The 26053-nt window shown below is 36.3% G+C and overlaps 1 long non-coding RNA gene across 2 annotated transcripts in view; it reads left to right on the top strand.

The window, feature by feature from the left end:
• The window catches only part of LOC116881764, an 87083-nt gene that overhangs the window by 2965 nt on the left and 58065 nt on the right, over positions 1-26053 (top strand). Inside the window, exons 3-4 of one of the 2 annotated variants that reach the window (XR_004385485.1) lie at positions 21678-21892; positions 22078-22441. The exons of the other annotated variant lie outside the window; for it this stretch is intronic. This is a non-coding gene — a long non-coding RNA (uncharacterized LOC116881764). Of the gene's footprint in view, positions 1-21677; positions 21893-22077; positions 22442-26053 lie in introns of those variants that run through there. 2 annotated transcript variants of the gene reach the window in all.

The raw sequence follows: 26053 nt of genomic DNA on the forward strand, positions 1-26053 counted from the left end.
CTTTAGGGTCATGGAAAAACATTTGTGATATAAAGTTTGCCTAAGAGTAAACACGTATTTATTAAGCATATACTATGTGCCAACACCAAAATAGATGTTATGCAAAAAAAAAAATACCAGACATTCTCCTGTAATATTATATATGTCTTCCTGAAGAATCTCCTGTTCTATAGAATTGCACACTGAGGAAAAATGGATTCTAGGGAAACATGGTTAGGGAAGATATTTAAATCCAATACAACTTTATAATCAGAGCAGTAATGAAAATAATAACCATTCTAACAAGATTAAATCTCCATTGGCATTTGCTCCAGTATCACAACCCTCAATGCTTGGTAGCCTTCATGCTTCTTCCTTCCTGTTGTGGCTCCTCAAGGGCATTCACTTTGAATAGATTATTATCTTCATCAAAATTAAAAATATAATTGGGGACGCCTGGTTGGCAGTCAGTTAAGCCTCTGGCTCTTGGTTTCAGCTCAGGTCTAAATCTCAGGGTCCCGAGATCCAGCCATTTGTTGGGCTCAGCAGGGAGTCTGCTGGAGATTCTCTCCCCACCTCCCACCCCCCCCATCTGTGCTCTCTCTTTCTCTCTCTCTCCCAAAAAAAATAATAAATCTTTTTTAAAAATCTAATTAAAGAGTATGCAACTTTTTAAAACCTGTGGTGAAATGTCTTCACAGCTTTGTGCTCAGTAGTCACAGCTTCACCAAATAGTTTAATGTAAGGAACTTAAGAGGTGGTTGAAAGCACTAAACCAGTTATACTGAAGGGGCAGAGTCAGGTGCAAGATTATTCTTTTTTCCTTAAAGTCTTCATACATTGCTAGAATTTATGCTTAATTGTGAGAAAGCTTCCTCCTCATCATCTCAGAACTTCAAGAGCTAATAAGATTCACATGTGAACCAACTGGACTTCCACCTTATTTTGACATAATTCTTCTATTTATCAATTGCTAATATGCTTATTCATGGTACACAAATGTAATGAAACAGACTGTAAAATAGAAAATCTTTGCCATCAATAGCTATAAAATCTACTTGAGAAAACAAACAACTAATTTGTGAAACAGTGAGAGAAGATTAGCTGCCTAAATTGGAGATACTGACTCTAAATTCAACATAACATGGTAAAGGTGTGAGGTTGGTTGGACCTAGAATAGATGAAGAAGTTCTCAAGGAGAAGGTAGAACTTGAGCTACTAAGGTATGAAGCAGAAATCAGGTGTGAATAGGAGAAACTAAGAAAGGAAGTAAGGAAAAGACAACATGTAGAATGATCTGGAAACAATACTGACCAATGATGTTGAGTGGCTACTGGGGCTTGAGGAGAATGCTGAGAACACAGATGTTGAATAATAGTAGGAAACATGGTTATCCCCCTAGCATTTTCCCAGAATATAAACAGATTTGAATGTAAGACACAGTGGTAGTAACAGGTAAAGTTCTTTAGCAAGAATGTTATAAAATAAAGAAGTAAGGAGTCTGGCAGTGGCATGCAGAATAATTTTTTTTCTTTTTTTTCAAATTTAAATTCAATTTAGTTAACATGTAGTACAGTATTGGTTTCAGGAGTAAAATTTAGTGATTCATCACTTACATATAACACCTAGTGCTTATCTGAACAAATGCCCTCCTTATTGCCCATCACCCATCTATCACATCCCTCTACCCACCACCCCTCCAGCTACCTTCAGTTTGTTCTCTATAGTTAAGAGTCTCTTATGGTTTGCCTCCCTCTCTGTTTTTAACTTTATTTTATTTTTTCCTCCCTTCCCCTATGTTCATCTGTTTTGTTTCTTAAATTCCACATATGAGAGAAATCCTTATGGTATGATGACTTTCTCTGACTGACTTATTTCAGTTAACGTAATGCACTCTAGTTCCATCCATGTCATAGCAAATGGTAAGATGTCATTCTTTTTTATGGCTGAGTAATTTTCCAGTGTGTGTGTGTGTGTGTGTGTGTGTGTGTACCACAACTTTATCCATCTTTCAATCAGTGGACAAATGGGCTGTTCCCATAATTTGGCTATTGTTAATAATGCTGCCATAAACATTGGAGTGCATGTATCCCTTTGAATTAGTGTTTTTGTGTTCTTGGGTAATTATCTAGTAGTACAGTTGCTGGATCACTGGGTAGTTCTATTTTTGACTTTTTGAGGAATCTCCATACTGTTTTCCAGAGTGGCTGCACTAGTTTGCATTCCTACCAACAGTGTAAGATGGTTCCCTTTTCTCTGCATCCTTGCCAATGCCTGTTGTTTCTTGTGTTGTTGATTTTAGCCATTCTGACTGGTATAAGGTGATATCTCACTGCAGTTTTGATTTGTATTACCCTGATGATCAGTGATGCTGAGCATCTTTTCATGTGTCTGTTGGCCATCTGTATGTCTTTGGATAAATGTCTGTTCATGCCTTCTGCCCATTTTTAACTGGATTATTCACTTTGGGGGTGTTGGGTTGTTTTTTTGTTTGTTTGTTTTTATTTTAAGTAAACTCCATGCCACACGTGGGGCTTGAATTCACAATGGGTGTTGAGTTTGCTAAGTTCTTTCTGTATTTTGGATACTAACTCTTTATCAGATATGTCATTTGCAAATATCTTCTCCCATTCCATATGTTGCCCTTTAGTTTTGTTGATTTTTTTACTGCACTATGCAGAAGCTTTTTATTTTGATGAAATAAGTCAGAGAAAAACAAATACCATATGATTTTGCTCTAAGAAATCTAAGTGGAATCTAAGAAACAAAAGAAAGGAGCAACAGGGGAAAAAAGAGAGGCAAATCAAGAAACAGAACATAGATGAACTGGAAAGGCAGATGATTAACTAGAAAGAAAAACTGTTACTAGAAGGGAAGTGGGTGGAGGGATGGGTTAAATAGGTGATGCAAATTAAGGAGTGTGGTTGTTGTGATGAGCACGAAGTGTTGTGTGGAACTGTTGAATCACTGTATTGTACACCTGAAACTAATATTACATTGTGTCAACTAACGGGAATTTAAATAAAAACTTAAAAAAAATAAAGGAACAAACTGGTCCTCTTCACAGATTACATACAGGAAACAAAGGAAAAGAAAGAGTAGACAAGAATTACTAAAATGTTGGCCCAAGGAAATAAAAACCTAGTATCAAACTGGAAGATAGTATCTAAGGTATTTGGCATTTGCAGACAGAGTCATGCCAAGGAGCCTGGTACCCAAAAACTAAAGAGACTAATTATAGCAGGACAGGAAAGCTAAGAAGCTTCCTGTAGTCACCAACAGGAAAAGACTGGGCAAGCTGGTAAAGCAGAAAGAAAAGTTGTGTAACAGAAGGCAGTAAGCAGGCAGACAGCTAGACTCTAGAAGTCTGGCATTGGATGTCCTGGGAGGTAGGCAGACAGAGAATAGAATCCGGTCTGGTGGCAAGCAATAAGCAGATAAGCAAGAATCCACTGATGGGGATTGGAATTAAGAAACAAATTAGTAATCTCTTAAGAGGTCTGGCAAGACACTGCTAAATAAGGCAGGGCATCGGGCCTAAAGAAATTGGCATAACAGATGAAATCTACAAAGAGAGGTAGACAGAGGTGAATAAAAGATGGCAACAAAGACACCCAGTTTGTTTCTCTGTGAGATCACAGTAGGACTAGAAGCGATAGGTCCACTTAATGCTAAGCCACAAACTGTTGAAATACTTCTCCTTAAATCCTCTCTGACTAGGAACTCTTAAGATAGGTCCCAGTGCAGGAAAAATAGACAACAAGAAAAGGCCTGGAAAAAACAATGACCAATAGCGGTCACTTACCTAAGTAAGGGTTAATGTGGTTGTAATAATTACAGGGATTAGGGCTGGAAGCCAGGCAGCTAAAACATAGCCCACAAAAATTCGTCCAAGACTATGGTGCCAATTTCTTCCTTTGGGGAAGGTGCTGTGGAATGCCTGAGTGGCTCAGTCAAGTGTCTCCCTTCGGCTCAGGTCATGATCCCAGGGTCCTGGGATCTAGTCCCACATCGGGTTCCTTGCTGGGGGAGGTGGGGGGAGCCTGCTTCTCCCTTTACCTGCCACTCCCCCTGCTTGTGCTCTCTTGCTCTCTCTCTCTCTCTGACAAATAAATAAATAAAATCTTAAAAAAAAAAGTGCTGAGACTAATAGAAACTGAGAATTCCCAGATTCATGCCACCTGTGGTTTATTATATAGTATTCCAAAAACCAATTTGAATTTTATATGGAGAATATGCTTCTAACAAAGAACAGACCTCCCTGTCAACCAAAGTCACAAAACCCCAAAGCAATTTTCAAGAGTAGCTTAACAGGTCATAAATGGTAATTGTCCTGTCTATAAGTTAGTAAGACATAGTTATAGTAATAAACAGTGAGGGAAAAACTTTCAATTTGCTTGCTAAACTATGTGGATCAGAGAAACACACATTGGTGTTAATAGGGATGCTATTTAAGAAGTTGAGGGTTTTTTTAGAAAAAAAAAATAGTATGTAGAAACAGTCTCTTGGAGATAAATGTAGTTCAAAAGTGAGACTAAAATTATGCAACTAAAATCTATTGTCTCTCTTACTTTGTGGTTTATTTTCTGACCTTTTCAAAATATAATTAATTATGAAAATTAAAGAAGACATATTTGACATCTGTAAATAATAACTTGTTTTCATATCTAGGCATCAGTAGTTAGACAAGTCTTATAAATAGGTTATTTGGAGGCAACTGGATGGCTCAGTCAGTTAAGTGTCCGACTGTTGATTTTGGCTCAGGTCACGATCTCAGGGTTGTGAGATCAAGCCCTTCTTCTCTCTCTCTTTCCCTCCCCCCACTGCCCCTCCCCTTCTGCATCTCCCCCACCACCCTTCACATGTGCATGCACTATCTCTAAAAAAGAAAAAGGTTTATTTTGTTTTATATATTCTCCCACATAAATTTTAAGTTTTATTGATACATAATTCCACAAATCATACATTTTGCCCTTTTAAAGAGTACAGTTCAGCATTTAATATATTTAGAGTTGTAGAATCATCACTGAGATCAATTTTAAAACATTTTTGTCACACCAGAAAGAATGTTGTCTTTAACCATAACCCCTCCTAAGTCCTCTGAAACCACACCCCTCCCAACACAAGGCAACCACTAATCCACTTTGAGTCTCCAGATTTCCCTATTCTAGGCATTCACATAAATAGAATCTTACAATGTATAGTGGGTTTTTTTAATTTTTTTAAAGATTTTTATTTATTTATTTGACAGAGACAGAACGAGAGAGGGAACAGAAGCAGAGGGAATGGGAGAGGGAGAAGCAGCCTTCCCACTGAGCAAGGAGCCCGATGTGGGGCTCGATCCCAGGACCCTGGGATCATGACCTGAGCTGAAGGCAGACGCTTAATGACTGAGCCACCCAGGCACCCCAATGTATGGTGTTTTATTAACTGGAATCTTTCACTGAGAATATTTTCAAGGTTCATCCATTCCACATCAGTTTTTATTTGTTCATTATTACCTATTTGTTCCTCAGACATAAATACAAATCAGTTGTTTAAGCCACCTACCCTGCTATACACACAGTGACAAGATATACCTTCTTACAGTTGCAAAGAGTTGATATTCTCATGTGAATACCAATCTTGTCCTTCTTCTCCTGGCAAAAGCAGGAAATCAGGGTTTGATTTTCCTATACAATCATATAATAGAAGAATTTCTTTCTGACCCAGGGCCTGATGTATGGAAATGACCACAAACACCACATTTAATGAAGTATACATTATGTGCCAGAACAAATCCTAGAAGTTTATATAAACTAATTAAACAGGACAACCCAGAAACTGATTACATTAAATTGTATATTACCTCATACAGTAGTGGAAAATACGTAGTTCTTATCCTACTTATTTTTTTTAAAGATCTTATTTATTTATTTGAAAGAGAGAGACAGTAACAGAGATAGCAAGAGAGAGCATAAGCAGGGGCAGGGGCAGAGGGAGAGGAAAAAGTAGGATCCCCACAGAGCAGGGAGCCTGATGTGGGGCTCCATCCCAGGACCCTAGGATCCTGACCTGAGCCAAAGGCAGACCCCTACGTGACTGGGCCGCACACACACCCCATCCTACTTATTTTTAAGTCTTCCAATTCAACATATTAGAAGCCGAAATGTGCATCTACATTGGCATCAGATTCATTCAGAAAGCCTTCTTTAAGACATGCACATGAATATTTTTTAAAGATTTTAAAATGTTATTTTAAAATTAAATTTTAAATTTAATTTTAAAATAAAATAAAATTATTTAATTTTTAAATTATTTTACTAAAATTAAATTAAATTAATTATTAAGAATTTATTTAAATTTAAATTAATTTTTATTTATTAAAATTTATTTAAAATTTATTTTAAAAATTATAATTTTTAAAAAATTTATAAAAATAAATTTAAATTAAATTAAATTTAAATTAAATTTTAATTTTAATTTTAACATTTTAAAATAAAGTTATTTTAAAATTTTATTAAAAATAAAATAAATTATTTATTTGACAGACAGAGATCACAAGTAGGCAGAGAAGCAGGCAGAGAGAGACGGGGAAGCAGGCTCCCCACTGAGCAAAGAGCCTGATGGCGGGGCTCAATCCCAGGACCCTGGGATCATGACCTGAGCCGAAGGCCAATGCTCAACCCACTGAGCCACCCAGGCGCCCCTGCACATGAATTTTTAAGAAAATTTTTGGGAAAGACTTTTAATCACTGGGTGATTCCCTGAGTACTAGATGTAAGGATATCTGTTTTGCTGCTGCTTTTATCGTATTTTTTTTTTTAACAAATAGCCCTGTAACACTGGCTTTCTGCTGCCTCCAAAACAATGACTAATGTGACCTACCATTCTCATCAGTACTAGCAGCTTCACCTGACACCCTGATATTCTATAAGGACAGACCCACCTCTAAATCCTATGAACCAACCCTGCTTTGCATCAGAATTTTCATCCTTTAATCTTTCATCATGTTGTTATTTTATACCATCAGAATACCTCAAAACCTTGGCTTCAATAGTGGCTAAATTAAAATATGCAGGGCTGAGTTTAATCCCAAATCTACAGAATAAAACTTTTCCATTGCAGGTTAATCTCTATATGTGATCCTACAATAATATATAACTGTCATTAGATTACTTTTCCTTTTTACATTATTTTTGATGATTAAATATGATATAGGACATGAAGTAATATGATTATATTTTAGTTAGCATAGTAGAACTTATACATATCATTTTAATTATATTAACAAATATTGAGTAGTAAATATGTCCAGGGCATGGTGCTAAGAATAGGTGAGTGATAACAGCATTCATTGGCTTAGGATATTGTCAAGGCAACTGATAAGAGCTCATCTGATGGCAAAAGAATATTACAGAAATGTATAGGAAGAAGAGAATGGGGAAGGTTTTTTTTTTTTTTACAAGGTTTTTTAAATAAAGGTTTTATTTATTTGAGAGAGACAGAGAAAATGAGCAGGAAGAAGGAGGCAGAGGAGAAAGGAGAAGCAGGCCCCCTGCTGAGCAGGAAGCCTGATGTGGGGCTCTATCCTAGGACCCTGAGATCATGATCTGAGTGTAAGGCAGATGCTTAACCAACTGAGCTGCCCAGATGCCCCCAGAATGGGGAAGATTTTATGGAAAATCTGTATCTTTAAATATAAGTAGGACCCCAAAAGCTAGAAATTAGAGGAAAGGGCTTTTGAGGGAGAGGGAACAACATGAGCAAAAGCTTAGAGAAAGGAAAATGTGGGCTGCTCCTGGAAATTGTTTAGTCATCTAATGGAGCTAGAAGATAGGTTTTATGATTGTGTAGTGGGAGATAAAACTGAGAAAGAGGGGCCAAATCAGGAAGACCTTGAATGCCATTCTGAATTTATTCTATAACTGTGGAGAGTTGCCAGAAATATATGAAAAGGAAAAACACATGATTAGACCTGTATTTTAGAAACAATTCTCTGGCATTGGTGTGTAGAATGGTTTATAAGATAAGAAACTGGAGACAAGGAGATAAATTAGGACAATACTTTCAAAAACCATTCTCTTATTGGAGAATGAGTACTTTGGCTCCACCTGACTGCCAGTTACAGAAACCTGACCTAATGCAGATATACAAAATAGTCCAGAAAAGGAAAAGTTAGAAAGGTGAGCCAAGGCAAAAGTCTGCTAAGAAAAACCAAAATAAACATAGTGCAAAGGTTTAAAGTCCCTGTTAGATTTGGCTTATAGATCCAAGAGTTTTCAAGTTACAGTTGGATCATAACTGGATGTCTTACAGGAGGAAGGAAAATCAATGGTAAACAACCTGGAGGCATCCATAACTTAACTTGTTGGTTGGTGGATAGGAGATGCATAATTGAGTTGGGCTTTTTCACGATACCCAAGGCAATAAATAAAATATTTCAGTGATAGACATGCAATAATAAGACTATCATTTAGAACAGTAGAAGAAGGAATGAAAAGATGGGAACAGACTTCACAGATCATATTTGTAGGATCTAATGACCTGATATAAAAAATAAGGGAATGGGAAAAGTAGAAGATAATTCTGAGGTTTCAAACCTGAGTTACAAGGAGAGTGATAATTTTGCAATGCAGATTAGGAATCAAAGAGGAGAAATGTATTTTGAAAAATATGATGCTGAGTTATGTATGAAAGATGCCACATTTTAGGGGCATCTGGGTGGCTCAGTGGGTTGGGCCTCTGCCTTCAGCTCGGGTCATGATCTCAGGGTCCCGGGATGGAGCCCTGCATCTGGCTCTCTGCTCAGTGGGGTGCCTGCACCCCGCCCCCCCCCCGCTGCCTCTCTGCCTACTTGTGATCTCTGTCTGTGAAATAAATAAATAAAATCTTTTAAAAAAAGATGCCACATTTTAGGTGCCTGCCAAATATGCAGATGAAGGCATCATTAAGGATTAGGTCTTGTGTTTCTGAAAAAGTTTGGCAATGGATGATTTAGTCATTTACATAGCAATATTAGTTGAAGATATAGTAGGTGGGATCACCAAGGAAGAGAGTGGAGAGGATTATGAAAACCAAAGAAAGAAGTTTATTGAAAGCTCGTTTTAAGTGTGGACAAGGGAAAAGTAGTCATCCAAGGATATAGCTTAGCAGTTTATTACTAATGGTAGGCTCTGAGATTTCAGTTCAGTGTGACAGGGATGGTGATGATGCCATCATACTAGAATGCAGATTGGGAATCTGAAAGGAGAAATATTTTTTATGCAGGATGGCTGGATGCTAAGAAAAAATATCAGACAGGTAGGATGGGATCCGGAAAGTGTAGTAACACAGAGACCATACATTAATTTTGAAGACACGGTAGCCAGCAGAAATATCAGAAAGGATGAGGTCTTTGGTGACATTAAAGACAAATCAGGAAACCAATGAGCAGATTTCTTTTTGGAAACACACATTTGAAAGACTATAGATACATTAAAATAAAGCTGACATTGGTCAGAACTCCACTTCTGAGATTGCTTTCAGAAACAGGTCACCAGCCAAACAAGAAAACCAGTCTAGTTTTTTCATAGAGTGTACTTGCTCTTTTTTTTTTAAGATTTTATTTATTTATTTGACAGAGATCACAAGTAGGCAGAGAGGCAGGCAGAGAGAGAGAGAGGGAAGCAGGCTCCCTGCTGAGCAGAGAGCCCAATGTGGGGCTCGATCCCAGGATCCTGGGATCATGACCTGAGCTGAAGGCAGAGGCTTTAACCCACTAAACCACCCAGGTGCCCCGAGCGTACTTGCTCTTGACATGTACATGTGTCTCTGCCAGCTTCTTTCTCTTTTACTTGTCTTCTTTCTCCTCTCCTTTCTTAGTTCATTATCCTTCCCATCCTGCCAGATGTAGTAACCCTTTAGTCCCCGTTCCATGTAAGTCTCTGCTGATATTGACCTGTGACCATATATAGAGTAGAGGGTCTATATAAGGTCTGAGACTAAGTACAAGGTGCCAGTTGAAACTAAGAACTATGGGGAGAAGTACTCAGAATGTCTCAGGAAGTAGACTGACTTCCATAATTTTATTTGTGTGCTAGAAGCCTACCCTAAATGTGAGAGGTTTATGACCTGAAAATTACAGTAAGTTAAAGATTGCTCGGGTATGCCCTTATATACTAAAAAGCATACATAAACCACACAACTAGATAACACATAGATAAATCTTTTATTTATCATGTTAATATATACATATAGAAACATGTCCATATTAATAATGACACACACACAGAAAATGAGTATGGGGGTGCCTGGGTGGCTCAGTGGGTTAAAGCCTCTGCCTTCGGCTCAGGTCATGATCCCAGCGTCCTGGGATCGAGCCCCACATTGGGCTCTCTGCTCAGCAGGGAGCCTGCTTCCTCCTCTCTCTCTGCCTGCCTCTCTGCCTACTTGTGATCTCAGTCTGTCAAATAAATAAATAAAATCTTTAAAAAAAAAGAAAATGATTATGAATATGAATGTTTCTCACATTTATTTTGGTTATTCAGGAGTAAATTACATTTACTCTCTAAATTTATTCTTCCTCACTGTTACTTCTAGAATGCTGAACTAGCTTAATTTGGACAGTGAACTACTCTTTGGAAATATGTTTCAAGAGCTCTATGTTTCAGGTAGCTCTAAATCCTGCATATTGATTCTGAGTTCTTACTTCCAAAGAGCACAGTGCATTTCTACCTTTAGGGTAACCCAAGATCATTGGCTCTAATTTAAAGACTTGGCCCTGGATAATTATGGCAAATCAGGATCCGTAGCCACACCTGCCAGCTTTGCACATCAACGCAATTCACAAAAAAAGTCTTAGAGGACAAGTCGGGAGATAGACCAGTGATTAATATAAACAGTGTTGAGCTAGAACAGTGGTTCTTAAAGTATTGTCCCCAGACCAATAACATCAGCATCACCTGGAAACTTCTTAGTACTAAAAATTCCCAAGTAGCAATTCATACCTACTGGATGAGAAACTCTGGGTTTGCAATCCAGCAATATGTGTTTTAACAAGCCCTCTAAGTGATTTTGATGCATGCAAAAGTTTGAGAACAACTGAGGTAGAATAAAATAAGTCATGAACAGGAGGGTTATAAGACAGGAAAGAGAAAAACAAGGTACCCGCAAGGGAAATGGCATTGAATGAAGGAGAGGAATACTGAAGGAGGAGTACATTGAATTGTATCACTCCAACTGCCTTCTCAAGAACAACTCGTCCATTCAGATATTTTAAAAGTGCTAAACTAACGTGTTTTAAATGTAGCAAGAAATGGAATGGAATGGTAAACCAGAAGTTGACTGAAGGGCAAGAACAGAGTCAGGGGTAAATGGCATATAAGATGGCAAATCCAAACCAGCAGAAGCTATCAGGAGTGGAACAAAACACAACAGTGGTAAATGAACAAAAAAGGTGAATTGGTTGCTTCTGATGGTTTAAGGAAACTCTGATGCCCTATCACTCAGTACTGTGCTACCAGAGAGAACAAGTAGCTCCAAGGCTGGGAATGGGGTCAAGGGAAGGGGATATACTTATGTTCCAAAATTATCTGAGTGGGTGCTTGAAAGAACCAAGACATTTAATGTAATCCAGGCCCTTGATATTTCAGCAGGGAGTATGGTTTACAAAACTGCTTTATTCCACATTCACAGCTCTCAACTGTGCATAGAATTTCTAATGCCAACATAAATCAATCGGTCTATGAAGAAGTGGATACATTTAAATCCAAACAAGATGGTTTGTGAACTGCCCTTTGTCATATTTTATATACACTCTGCTAGGGGCCTTTATGGTTGTCAGTAACACAAAGTCTTTAAGGAGAAGAAACTAGGAATGGTGGAGACCCAAATATTTGGGGTCAAGGACCTGGGAGAACTTTTTGCTGAGCTTCCCTGCTCTCTCTTTCTGCCTGCCTCTCTGCTACTTGTGATCTCTCTCTCTATCAAATAAATAAAAAAATCTTAAAAAGAAATAAAATCTTAAAAAAAAGAAATAGTACATGGTATATTGACTCCATTTTCAAAATATTCCTGGGAATACAAAATAATCTGTAGTGACAAAAAGGAATCAATAGGTGCCTGGGCATCAGAGGAGACAGAATGTAGGGGCAAGAAGATGGGATTAGAGAGGGACTAAGGAATCTTCTGGGGCTGAAGTATTTGTTAATTATCTTGATTTTGGTGATGGTTTCACAGTATATGAACATGTCATAGGTCTCAAATTACTTTTAAATATATACAATTTATTTTATATCAGTGATGCCTTAATAGAGCTGTTAAAATATGTCATGAAAAAAATGCCTTGTAGATAATTAAAAAAAATTGCCAAACTCTTTTCCAAATAAGTTGTATCATTTCACATTGCCAGCAGCAATATATTAGAATTCCAGTAGTCCTACATCCTTGGCATCCTTTAGCCATTCTAATGGGCATATGGTAGTAGTTGAAGGTTTTAATTTGTATTTCCCTAGCGATAAATGATGAGCATTTTTTCACAGGTTTGTTTCCTATCCAAATATCTTTTGGGAAGTGTCTGCTCAAATATTTATTTTTAATTGGATTGATAGTTTTCTCACTTTTGAGTTTTGGGATTCTTCTTGTATTCTGAATGCAAGTCCTTTTTCAAATACATGCTTTGCAAATATCTTTCCCAGTCTGTGATTTGTTTTCTCATTGTCATAGCAGTGTCTTTTGAAAAGCAAAGGTTTTTAATTTTACTGAAATTCAGTTTACTGATTTTTATTTTATAGACTATACATGGTATAGCATCTAAGAAATCTTTGCCTAACCCAGGTTCACAAAATTTTTCTCCTATGTTTTCTTCTTGTATAGTTTTAGGTGTTACATTTAGTTCTGTGATCTCCTTTCAGTTAAATTTTGTAATGATAAAAGCTATGGATTGAAAATCACGGTTTTTGTTCATTTGTTTTCTGTGATTTGACAGCTGATTGCTCCACTCCAAATAAATGAAAAAAAAAAAAAGAACAATCTTCTATGCACCTTGTACTTTTCTCCATCCTTTGTAAAAAGTCAGTTGCCCATATATGCATGGGTTTATTTCTGGACTATTTATATCCTGTTTTATTCATCTATTTGTCCATCACAGGTCAATACTATGCTGGTTTGTTTCTTTGTTTTGTTTGTTTATTTTTTAGTGATTAGGAAAAATTTATTTATTCTGCACACACCAAAAAGACAGTTTGCAAACTGGGAGCATTCACACCAAAACATGGAATGAAACCAAAACATGGAATGAGGTTCAGGGGGACAGGTATATTGTTATAAAGCAGCTTATATAGTGAGAAATCAGTGACTATTTATTTTTCATAGTGATTGGTTTTAATATTGGGACTTTCATAAAAGATAAGGAATTGATCAGTGTTTGTCTCATATGAATCTTGGGAAACAGTCCCAGTTTTGCTTATGATTTCCAGAGGCATAGGAAAGAAATGAACTTTATCAAGTTATATTTCCAAAAAAAGCTAAATTAGGCTTTGCTTATATGAGTAAACTGGTTTTATCTGCTCAGGCAATTTTCAAGCCTGGTCTCCATTTCTTTCTTAACATCATTTAAGGACCTAACTGATAAAACTTGTCACTTGAAAGAGGAACACTTTGTAATAAATATTGTTGTGGCTTGGTATTAACAACTTTTTTTTTTACTTTAAAAAAATTTAAACTCAATTAACATACAGTGTATTATAAGTTTCAGAGGTAGTTTAGTGATTTGTCAATTGCTTATAACACCCAGTGTTCATTCCATCAAGTGCCCTCCTTAATGCCTGTCACAGTTATCCCATTCCCAACCCACCTCCCTTCCAAAAACTCTCAGTTTGCTTCCTGTAGTTAAGACTCTCCTATGGTTTGTCTCCCTCTCTGATTTTATCTTAGCTTACTTTTCCCTCCCTTCCCCTATGTTCATCTATTTTGTTTCTTAAATTCCACATTTGTGTGAAATCATATGATATTTGTCTTTCTCTGACTTACTTCACTTACCATAATACCATCTAGTTCCATCCAAGTCATTGCAGATGATACAATTTCATTTTTTTGATGGGTAAGTAATATTCCATTCTGTATATTACACCACATCTTTATCCATTTATCTGTCAGTGGACATCTGGGCTCTGTTCATACTTTGGCTATTGTGGCCATTGCTGTGATAAACATTGGGGTGCATGTGCCCCTTCAAATCACTATGTTTGTATCCTTTGGATAAATACCTAATAGTGCAATTGCTGGGTGGTAAGGCACCTCTATTTTTACCTTTTTGAGGAAACTCCATACTGTTTGCCAGAGTGGCTGCACCAGCTTGCATTCCCACCAACAGTGTAAGAGGGGCCTCCTTTCTCCACAACCTTTCCAACATCTGTTCTTTCCTGACTTGTTAATTTTAGCCATTCTGACTGGTGTGAGGTGGTATCTCATTGTTTTTGGTTTTGATTTGTATTTCCCTGATGCTGAGTGATGCTGAGCATTTTTTCATGTTTCTATTGGCCATTTGTATGTCTTTTTGGAGAAATGTCTGTTCATGGCTTCTGCCCATTTCTTGGATGGATTATTTGAGTGTTGAATTTGGTAAGTTCTTTAGAGATTTTGGATAATAGCCATTTACATGATAAGACATTTGCAAATATCTTCTCCCATTCCATAGGTTGCCTTTTAGTTTTGTTGATTCCTTTGCTGAATAAAATCTTTTTTATCTTGATGAAGTACCAATAGTTATTTTTTGCTTTTATATCTGTTGCCTTTGAAGGTGTGTCTAGAAGAAGTTGTTCCAGCCGAAGTCAAAGAGGTTGTTGCCTGTGTTCTCCTGCAGGATTTTGATGGATTCCTGTCTCATATTTAGGTCTTTCATCCATTTTGAATTTATTTTGTGTATAATATAATAAAATAGTCCAGGTTCATTTTATGCATGTGGCTGTCCAATTTTCCCAACACCAGTTGTTGAAGAGACTGCCTTTTTCCATTGGCTATTCTTTCCTGCTTTGTCCAAGATTAGTTGACCATAGCACTGAAGGTCCATTTCTGGATCCTCTATTCTGTTCCATTGATTTATGTGCCTGTTTTTGTGTCAGTACCATTCTGTCTTAATGATTACAGCTTCATAATGGAGCTTGAAGTCTGGAAGTGTGATGCCACCAGCTTTTCTTTTCTTTTTCAACCTGCCTTTAGTTATTTGGGATCTTCTCTGGTTCCATGCAAATTTTAGGATGATTTGTTCAAAGGGATTGCATTGAATATGTAGATTGATTTGGGTTACACAGACATTTTAACAGTATTTTTCTTCTAATCCATGAGGATGAGATATTTTTCAATTTCTTTGTGTCTTCCTCAATTTCTTTCATAAGTGTTCTATAGTTTTCAGAGTACAGATCCTTTACCTCTTTTGTAAGGTTTATTCCTAGTTATTTTATGGTTTTTGGTACAATTCTAAATGGAATCAATTCCTTGATTTTCTTCTCTTCTCTCTTTCTCTTTCTTCTGTCTCATTGTTAGTGTATAGAAATGCAGCTGACTTCTCTGCGTTGCTTTTACATCATGCCACATTGCTGAACTCCTGTATGAGTTCTAGCAGTTTTGAAGTAGAGTCTTTTGAGTTTTCAATATAGAGTATCATATCATCTGCAAAGAGTAAAAGTTTTACTTCTTTGCTGACTTTTATTTCTTTTTGTTGTCTGATTACTGAGGCTAGGACTTCCAGTACTATGTTGAACAACAGTGGTGAGAATGAACATCACTGTCATGTTTCTGATCTTAGGGGGAAAGTCTATTTTTCCCTCTTCGGGATGATATTCACTGTGGGTTTTTCATATATGGCTTTTATGACATTGTGTTATGTTCCCACTGTTCCAACACTGCAGAGAGTTTTAATCAAGAAAGGATGCTGTATCTTGTCAAATGTTTTTTCTATATCTATTGAGAGGATGACATGGTTCTTGTCCTTTTATTAATGTGGTCTATCACATTGATCAATTTGTGGATGTTAAACTGCCCTTGCAGCCCAGGGATAAATTCTACTTCATCATGGTGAATAATACTTTTAATGTACTGTTGGATCCTACTTATTGGCTAGTATCTTGGTGAGTATTTTGGCATCCATGTTCATCAGGGATATTGGTCTATAAGTCTCCTTTTTGATGGGGTCTTTGTCCGGTTTGGGGATCAAGGTAATGATGGCCTCACAGAACAAGTTTGGAAGTTTTCCTTCTATTTCTATTTTTTGAAACAGTTTCAGAAGAATAGGTATTAATCCTTCTTTAAATGTTTGATAGAATTCTGCTGGGAGGCCATCTGGGCCTGGACTCTTTTTTGTTGGGAGATTTTTTATTAACTGCTTCAATTTCTTTTGCTGGTTATGGGTCTGTTCATGTTTTCTATTCCTGTTTTAGTTTTGAAAGTTTAAATGTTTCTAGGAATGCATCCATTTTTTCCAGATTGCCTAATTTTTTGGCATATAACTGCTCATCATATGCTCTTATACTTGTTTGTATTTCTTCAATGTTGGTTGTAATAGCTCATCTTTCATTCATGATTTTATTTATTTGGGTCCTTTCCCTTTTTGATAAGACTAGCTAGGGGTTTATTGATCTTATTAAGTCTTTCAAAGAAACTGCTCCTAATTTCACTGATCTGTTCCAATGATCTCCTGATATCTCTTTCATTGATTTCTGCTCTAATCCTTATTATTTCTCTTTTCCTAGTGGATTTAGGCTTTATTTGCTCTTCTTTTTCCAGCTCTTTTAGGTGTAAGATTAGGTTGTGTATTTGAGACTTTTCTTGTTTCCTGAGAAAGGCTTATATTGATATATAGTTCCCACTTAGGACTGACTGCCTTTGCTGCATCCCAAAGGTTCTGAACTATCATATTTTCATTTTCATTTTCATTTTTTTCATGAATTTTTAAAATTCTTCTTTAATTTCCTGGTTGACCCATTCATTCCTTATTAGGATGCTTTTTAACCTCCATGTATTTATGTTCTTTCTAAATTTTCTCTTGTGATTTTGTTCAAGTTTCAAAGCATTGTGTTCAGAAAATATGCAGAGAATAATCTCAATCTTTTGCTATCGGTTGAGACCTGATTTGTGACCCAATATGTGATCTATTCTGGAGAATGTTCCATGTGAACTAGAGAAGAATGTGTATTCTGTTCCTTTAGGGTGGAATGCTCTGAATATATCTGTGATGTCCATCTGATCCAGTGTATCATTTAAAACCCTTGTTTCCTTGTTGATCTTCTGCTTAAAATATCTGTCCATTGGTGTGAGGTGTTAAATTACCCTCCTATGATTTGTATTATCAATGTGTTTCTTTAATTTTGTTATTGATTGGTTTATATACTTGGCTATTCACCAGTTAGGGGCATAGATGTTTACAACTCTTAGATTTTTTTTTAGTTGACCCTTTTATTATGATATAATATCCTTCTTTATCTCTTATTACAGTCTTTGGTTTAAAATCTAGTTTGTCTGATGTACAGATGGCTACCCCAGCTTTCTTTTGAGGTCTGTTAGCATGATAAATGTTTCTACCCCCCCTCAACTTTCAATCTCGAGGTATCTTTGGGTCTAAAATGAGTCTCTTGTAGACAGCATATTAATAGGTCTTATTTTTTTTTAATCCTTTCTGATACCCTGTGTCTTTGGATTTGAGCATTTACTCCATTTGCTTTCAGAGTAATTACTGAAGGGAATGAATTTAGTGCCATTGTATTACCTGTAAAGTTGCTGTTCCTATAGATTGTCTCTGTTCCTTTCTGGTCTTTGTTACTTTTGGGCTCTTTCTTTACTCAGAGGATCCCCTTTAATATTTCGTGCAGGGCTGATTTAGTGATCACAAATTCTTTTAGTTTTGTTTGTCCTGGAAATTCTTTTTTTTTAAAAGATTTTATTTATTTATTTGACAGAGATCACAAGTAGGCAGAGCGGCAGACAGAGAGAGAGGAGGAAGCACGCTCCCCACTGAGTGGAGATCCCCATGCAGGGCTCGATCCCAGGACCCTGGGATCATGACTGGAGCTGAAAGCAGAGGCTTTAACCCACTGAGCCACCCAGGTGCCCCATGTCCTGGAAATTCTTTATCTTTTCCTCTATTCTAAATGACAGCCTTGTTGGAAAAAGTATTCTTGGCTGCATATTTTTCTCATTTACCGCCTTGAGTATATCATGCCTGTTGTTTCTGGCCTGCCAGGTCTATGGACACGTCTGCTGCCAGCCTTATGATTCTACCATTGTAAGTTAAGGACCTCTTGTCCTGAGCTTCTTTCAGGATTTTCTCTTTATCTCTGAAATTTGCAAGCTTCACTATTATATGTAGAGGTATTGACCATTTTTATTGATTTTTAGGGAAGTTCTCTCTGCCTCCTGGACTTAAGTACCTCTTTCATTTCCCAGATTAGGGAAGTTGTCAGCTATAATTTGATCATATAAACCTTCTGTCTCTTTCTCTCCGTCTCTCCCTTCTTTCTCCTCCTCTTCCTCCTCCTACTTCTCCCCTTCTTCTGGGACCCCTATTATATTAATATTATTTCACTGTATGGTAAGGCTGATCTCTTAAATCCTCCCTTAGTGATCCAATAGTTGTTTTCCTCTCTTTTTCTCAGCTTCCTTATTCTCCATCATTTTGTCTTCTATATCACTGACTCTCTCTTCTGCCTCATTTATCCTAGCAGTTAGAGCCTCCATTTTTTACTGCATCTCAGTAATAGCCTTCTTCATTTTGGCCTAATTAGATTTTAGTTCTTTTATTTCTCCAGTGTAGGATTCTTTAGTGTCTTCTGTGCTTTTTTAAGCCCAGCTGGTATCTTTATAATCATTGTTTTGAATTCTAGTGCAGATATCTTACCTATATCCATACTGATAAATTCCTGGCAGTGAGTACTGCCTCCTTTTCTTTCTTTTCAGTGAGTTTCTCCATCTTCTCATTATGTCCAGAAAATAGTAGATGAAAGATAGAGAAAAGAAAAAAATAGCAACAACAACACCAGAAAAATACAGTGCAAATCAGAAGAAAGCAGAAACAAAGAAAAAAAGAAAGAAAAAACATCAAACAAGAAGTAAAATAGTCAAAACAATAAACTGGATGCTGAGTGTATTTTGATCTGTTTGTTAGAAGAAACTACTTCCTAAATAGGAAGGAATGAAAAACTTATATATAAAATAAAACTTAAAGACTGAGAAATAATTAAAAATATGAATTCTTTCCATAATAGCTGAAGTTTTGTAGTTCTCTATCATCCATAAACTTGGTATTAGCCAGATGTTCCTGCTGGTCTTCTGGGGGAGGGGCCTCTTGCCCTGATTCTCATGTGTCTTTGCCCAGATGGAGTTGCATCCCTTTTGCCAGGTGGCTGGGCTCAGTGTAAGCAGCTCCAGACCACACTGCATGGCACTCTTTTGCTCCCTGAAGGCTTTCAGCACTGGGGGGTGGGGGATTAAAATGACGGCACTCCGATCTCTAGCCCCAGAGGTGAAAGCTGTTTGGCAGTTTTTTTAAAAAGTTAAACATAGAGTTGCCATATGACTCAGGAATTTCACTCTTAGTTGTATAACCATGTGTACAGAAACTATATGTCCTCACAAAAACTTACATGTGAATATTTGTGCCACCATTATTCACAATAGTCAAAAGATATAAACAACCCAAATGTCCATCAACTTATGAATAGATGAATAAAATGTGTTATATCCATACAGCAGCTATTATTCAGCTATAAAAAAATAACTGATTCATGTTACAACATGGATAAACCTTGAAAACATTATGGTAAGTGAAAGAAGCCTATCACAGAAGGGTCACATATTGTGTGACTCCATTTACGTGAAATGTCTGGAATAGGCAAATCTAGAGAGACAAAAGTAAGTTAGTAGTTCCCAGGGTTTTGGAGGAGGAGGACTGAGAAATGCATTAGGTTTAGTTTTCAGATGATAGAAAATGTTCAGGCATTATAAAATGGTGATGGTTGCACAACTTTGTGAATATACCAATAACCACTGCATTGTTTACTTGGAAAGGGTTATGGTATGTGAATTATATCTCAGTTTAGAATTAATTTTATATGGTGAATAGCCATAGAAAACAGAGATACTGTTTCCCTCCAGAGATTGCTCTCCATTATAAATGACAAACTCAAGATTCCCGCCCATAATGTACCTTACTGCATGGAATCTTCTAGTCAGTAATGCTGTGGGAATTGGGGCTCAGGGAAATGTTACAAATACTGATATTCCAGCAACTGTTATTGCTGGTGTTAATAAACTATTCTTTAACTGTGACCCTAGAGTTTTGTGTCTTCTGCCAGCATCTATGAAACTTGTTAACTTGTACCTAGAGTAAAATCTCAGACTCTTCAAAGTTCTTAACAAGGACCATAAAATTAATTTAGTTGACCTTTCTCATTTTATTTTTCAAATCTCAGTCATATAGCTATGCATTTTATTTCAAGAAAGCTGAGGAAGAAAACATCAATAGGAAGAAACCATTGGTTTCTTTATGGAATGGGTTTATCAACCCTTAACAATTTTGTCCTTAAATTAGCATTTGTCATGCTATATATCTTTTTGTTAGACTCATATCATTTTAAATATACAACTCGAAAGAGGATTCTTCGTCCTTTTCTTTGTGACACCTGCTGACCAAAAATCTTCTTCTACTTCTAATAACATCTTTGAAAGACTAAAAAGAAGAAAGATCTATAATAAAGATTCACTAGTATATTTAGAGATTTGTAGAATAACTTCTAAAAGATAGGTATCTGCTAAGTGATAAAGTACTTGATAATGAGTTGGGTTATCTTTCTACTTTTGTATCCCAGTTCTTATATATCATTAGGGATTATTCTAGTCTCGGCAAACAATTCAGATATACATTGTTTTAACTGTCATTGGATTTCAGAGTTTTTATATATAGTCTTGAGTTCAATGATGGCTTAACTTATGAAAGCCAATCAAGACTGGTTTTTAATTTGGATAACACTCTCCAGTCATGCCTATCACATTAATACAAAAATGAACATATTTAAGCTGATTTTTTCTACAAATTTTTCATTTTTTAAGTTTTCTAAAAAAAAAATTTCAATCAAGCTTAAGAGTTTAGTAAAACACTAAATAGATGAGTAATTTAAGTCCTAAAAATAATAAGCTCCAATACCTTATGCAGTAGTATTAATTAGGCAATATTCTAGAGCTTAATATTTTCTTTTACCTTGATTGAGTCACCATGGTTCTAGCTAGTTTGCTCCTTCAATATTGCATTTTCTCTGTAGTAATATTCAACACATTTTATTGTACTTGCTTGTTTATATTGTGTTCCCTCCTTTAGACTGAAAGCTCCTCAAGAGCAAGAAATGTGTTTCCTTGGTCTTTCTAGCCCTAGCACCTATTCCAGTGCCCAGAACAGGTATTCAGGAATAGTTGTTGATTTCCCTTGCAGATCAGACTTTAGAAAGGTAACTTACAGTCAGCAAGATTTTGCCAAAAATATGGGTTTTAAAATTATGTGCAAAATTATGAGCAACCTTTCTTTGTATTAATTTATTGCTATGCGCTGAATTGTATCCTCATAAAATTTATATGCTGAAGTCCCTAGTATCTCAGAATATGACTTTTTTTGATGATAGCGTCTTTAAAAAGGTAATTAAGGTAAAATGAGGTCAATAGTATATCCCTTAATCCAATATGACTCATGTTCTTCTAAGAAAAATTTAGGACAAAGACACACAGAAGAAGACCATGTGAAGATACAGGGAAAAGATGGCCATCTTCAAATTGAGGACAGGGACAGAGACCTGACAAGAAATCAACCCTGCCAAGTCTGAGACTTCCAACCACCAGAAATGCAAGAAAATAAATTTCCATCTAAGCCACCCAGTCTGTTCATAGCAACTAATATAGTAACTGAAAGATTGTTTTGGTAAGTATAGAATTTTAAAAAGTTCTCATAGTCCTATGGGAATATTTATATACACTACATTAGAGCCTCTTTTGTACAGAAAATATAACTTTACGGTGGCCCAGTATGTGTATCTCTAGTATCTTTCCTTCACAAATATTTACATGCACACCAACAATTCTATATTCTGTCTCTCCTCTCTCTAGGTCTCATGGTTCTTTTTTATAAAATGTAATTCCTCAGCTCTTGGGTAGAATCACAGTAGAAGTGACAGTTTATTCCCTCATCACATCCTATACTTTCGAAAGCATCTTCTAACGTAAGTGTGAATATCAAATAGATACCATATTTATCATATCACACACATCACTAAATGAACTAGATAAAACTATCATCTGTTTCTCTTATGTTACAAACTTACTAGCATAATATATGAGCCAGGAGCTGTATCTTAGAAAGTTATGAATGATAAATAGCATTGGTAAATATACAAAGAGAAGAATTATTCTCTTATGAAATCTTATTCTTCATGTTTAATTTTGGAATCGGAATTGACTTAATTTTATCACAGTGTCTTTTTAAATGAAGCAGTTGGTTTTATGATCTGATTTTTTCTAGAAATATTTCAGAGAATGAATAGAAATACTCACAGCTTTTCTCAAAACAAAGTAATATGTTACAATCTTTTGAAGTTAGTGTGTTTCTAGCAAGATATTCCCAATTCTGGAGAGCCATGTAGATAGCGACTTTGGCAGAATAATGAAACTCATTTGCCGATTTCTCAGAAGAATAGTATTTCTAGTGATAGTAGAATATTCATAAGCAATCAGAGTTTGAGAGTACATCCATGGGATTCCCTAAAGGCATAAATGAATTCTCAAGAGTAATCTATTTCACTATGTACTTCAAATAATATATTCCCAAACATATAGTTATCTTTTTATGAAGACACAGAAACATTTTATGACTGAACAATAATTCCCTCTTTTTAGGATAAAAATTATAGGAAATATGGAATTTTTATCCCTGGAATTATTGGTTACATGAAAAACTAAACATTTAGTGACTTCAGGTAAGATGAATTCACTAGGAGGAGCTGAGTATAAAATTCCAGATAGCCAGCTAAAAAGTGAAAACAAAATTAGGGGAATTCATGGGTGTGTTGCTGTTGTTGTTTTAATGACTACATTCAATCAACAAAATCAGTTGTTGGTTTCTTTTTCATCAAGGTGCCTGTATGTTCTTCCTGGTTGACTTGGAACCAGCTCAGAGGAAAACTCCTCTGCTCTCAGTCTTACCTGGTTCATTTTTCCTTCTAAATATAGAAAAACAGGTTGAGTCAATTATACTCTTACAAAACCTCCAAGTTCCCCATTTTCCCACTAGGCCTTCCTACTAAAACTAGCAAGAAGAGAGCAACTTGATCACAATTCTTTGACCTCATCCATTCTACTTTAGCTATAAGTTCTCCTGGTCACACTGTAGTTTGTACAAAATGTTGTATACAAACCATCTGCTTCAGAATCATTTAGAGTACTTGTTTAAAGTGCAGATTCCTCAGTGCCTCCCTCCCCAATAATTCTGATTCAGTAGGCCTAAAACCCAATAATATGCATTTTTACAAAACCCCTATGTGATTCTTTTCCAAGTGAATTGTTTACCACATTTTGAGGAACACTGCTTTAGACATAGGTGTGTCATGGTAGAGAATAGTTGAAAGACTTCTCGTTTAAAATCCTCTGCTTTCCTTGTAAAGTAGATGAGTTTGTTCGTTTTCCTGCCCCTCATCCCACTGGCACACTTTGATATATTCTTCAGTATCTAAACCAAAGTAAAAACTTTTATGTTAACTTTCCCTCACCCAGCTAATCAATCTTATTTTGAGTCAATAAGGTATCTCATGCATGTTTTTATTATGGTACTCATCACATACTGTAACAACTATTTGTCTCCTTAAATCTTGGTGTTCCTGAGGGTGTTACTGAGGGTCTCATTGAAAATGGAGAGATAAAAAGCTTCCAGGACAAACAAAAATTAAAAGAACTTTCAAACACCAAACCAGCCATACAGAAAATATTGAAGGGGTCCTCTAAGCAAAGAGAGAGCTTAAAAGTAGTAGTCCAGAAAGGAGCAGAGACAATATACAGTAATAGTCACCTTACAGGCAATACAACGGCACAAAATTCATGTCTCTCAGTAGTTACCCTGAATATCAATGTCCCAATCAAATGACACAGGGTATCAGAATGGATAAAAAACCAAAACCAATCAATATGCTATCTACAAGAGACTCATTTTAGACCCAAAGACACCTCCAGATTAAAAGTGAGAGGTTGAAAAACAATTTATCATGCTAATGGACATCAAAAGAAAGCTGGGGTGGCAATCCTTATCTCAGATCAATTAGATTTTAAGCCAAAGACTATAATAGGAGATAAGGAAGGACACTATGTCATACTCAAAGGGTCTGTCCAACAAGAAGAACTAACAATTTAAAATGTATATGCCCCTAATATTGGAGCAGCCAACTATATAAACGAATTTCTAACAAAATCAAAGAAACACATCAATAGTAATAGAACAATAGTGGAGGAGTTTAACACCACCCTCACTGAAATGGACAGATCATTCAAGCAAAAGATCAAGAAGAAAATACAGGCCTTAAATGACACACTGGACCATGTGGACATAACAGATATATTCAGAACATTCCATCCCAAAGCAACGAATACACATTCTTCTCTAGTGCACATGGAACATTCTCCAGAATAGATCACATCCTAATTCATAAATCAGGTCTCAACTGGTATCAAAAGATTGGGATCATTCCCTGCATATTTTCAGACCACGATGCTCTGAAGCTAGAACTCAATCACAAGAGGAAATTTGGAAAGAACCCAAATATATGGAGACTAAAGAGCATCCTTCTAAAGACTAAATGGGTCAACTAGGAAGTTAAAGAAGAATTGAAAAAATTCATGGAAACAAACGATAATGAAAACACAGTTGTTCAAAATCTGTGGGACACAGCAAAGACAGTCCTGAGAAGAAAATATATAGCGATACAACCCTTTCTCAAGAAACAAGAAAGGTCTCAAATACACAACCTAACCCTACACCTAAAGGAGCTGGAGAAAAAACAACAAAGAAAGCCTTAACTCAGCAGGAGAAGAGAAATCATAAAGATCAGAGCAGAAATCAATGAAATAGAAACAATAACAACAACAAAAATAATAGAAGAAATCAATGAAACTAGGAGCTGGCTCTTTGAAAGAATTAATAAGATTGATAAAACCCTGGCCAGACTTATCAAAAAGAAAAGAGAAAGGACCCAAATAAATAAAATCATGAATGAAAGAGGAGAGATCACAACCAACACCAAAGAAATACAAACAATTATAAGAACATATTATGAGCAACTATACACCAGCAAATTTGACAACCTGAAGAAATGGATGCATTCCTAGGGACATATAAACTACTACAACTTAATCAGGAAGAAATAGAACACCTGAACAGACCCATAACCAGTAAGGAGATTGAAACAGTCATCAAAAATCTCCAAACAAAAAAAAGCCCAGGGCCAGACGGCTTCCCAGGGGAATTCTACCAAACATTTAAAGAAGAATTAATACCTGATCTCCTGAAACTGTTCCAAAAAATAGAAATGGAAGGAAAACTTCCAAACTCATTTTATGAGCCAGCATTACCTTGATCCCAAAACCAAAGATCCCATCAAAAAAGAGAATTACAGACCAATATCCTTGATGAACACAGATTCGAAAATTCTCACCAAAATACTAGCCAATAGGATCCAACAGTACATTAAAAGGATTATTCACCACGACCAAGTGTGATTTATTCCAGGGCTGCAAGGTTGGTTCAACATCCACAAATCAATCAATGTAATACAATACATTAATAAAAGAAGGAACAAGAACCATATGATACTCTCAGTAGATGCTGAAAAAGCATTTGACAAACTACAGCATCCCTTCCTGATCAGAACTCTTCAAAGTGTAGGGATAGAGGGCACATACCTCAATAGCATCAAAGCCATCTATGAAAAACCACTGCAAATATCATTCTCAATGGAGAAACCAGAGAGCTTTTCCGCTAAGGTCAGGAACACGGCAGGGATGTCCATTATCATCACCACTGCTATTCAACATAGGACTAGAA

This window comes from Lontra canadensis, unplaced genomic scaffold (genome assembly GCF_010015895.1).
Source record: "Lontra canadensis isolate GAN:19392208 unplaced genomic scaffold, GSC_riverotter_1.0 scaffold77, whole genome shotgun sequence".
Lineage (NCBI taxonomy): Eukaryota > Metazoa > Chordata > Mammalia > Carnivora > Mustelidae > Lontra > Lontra canadensis.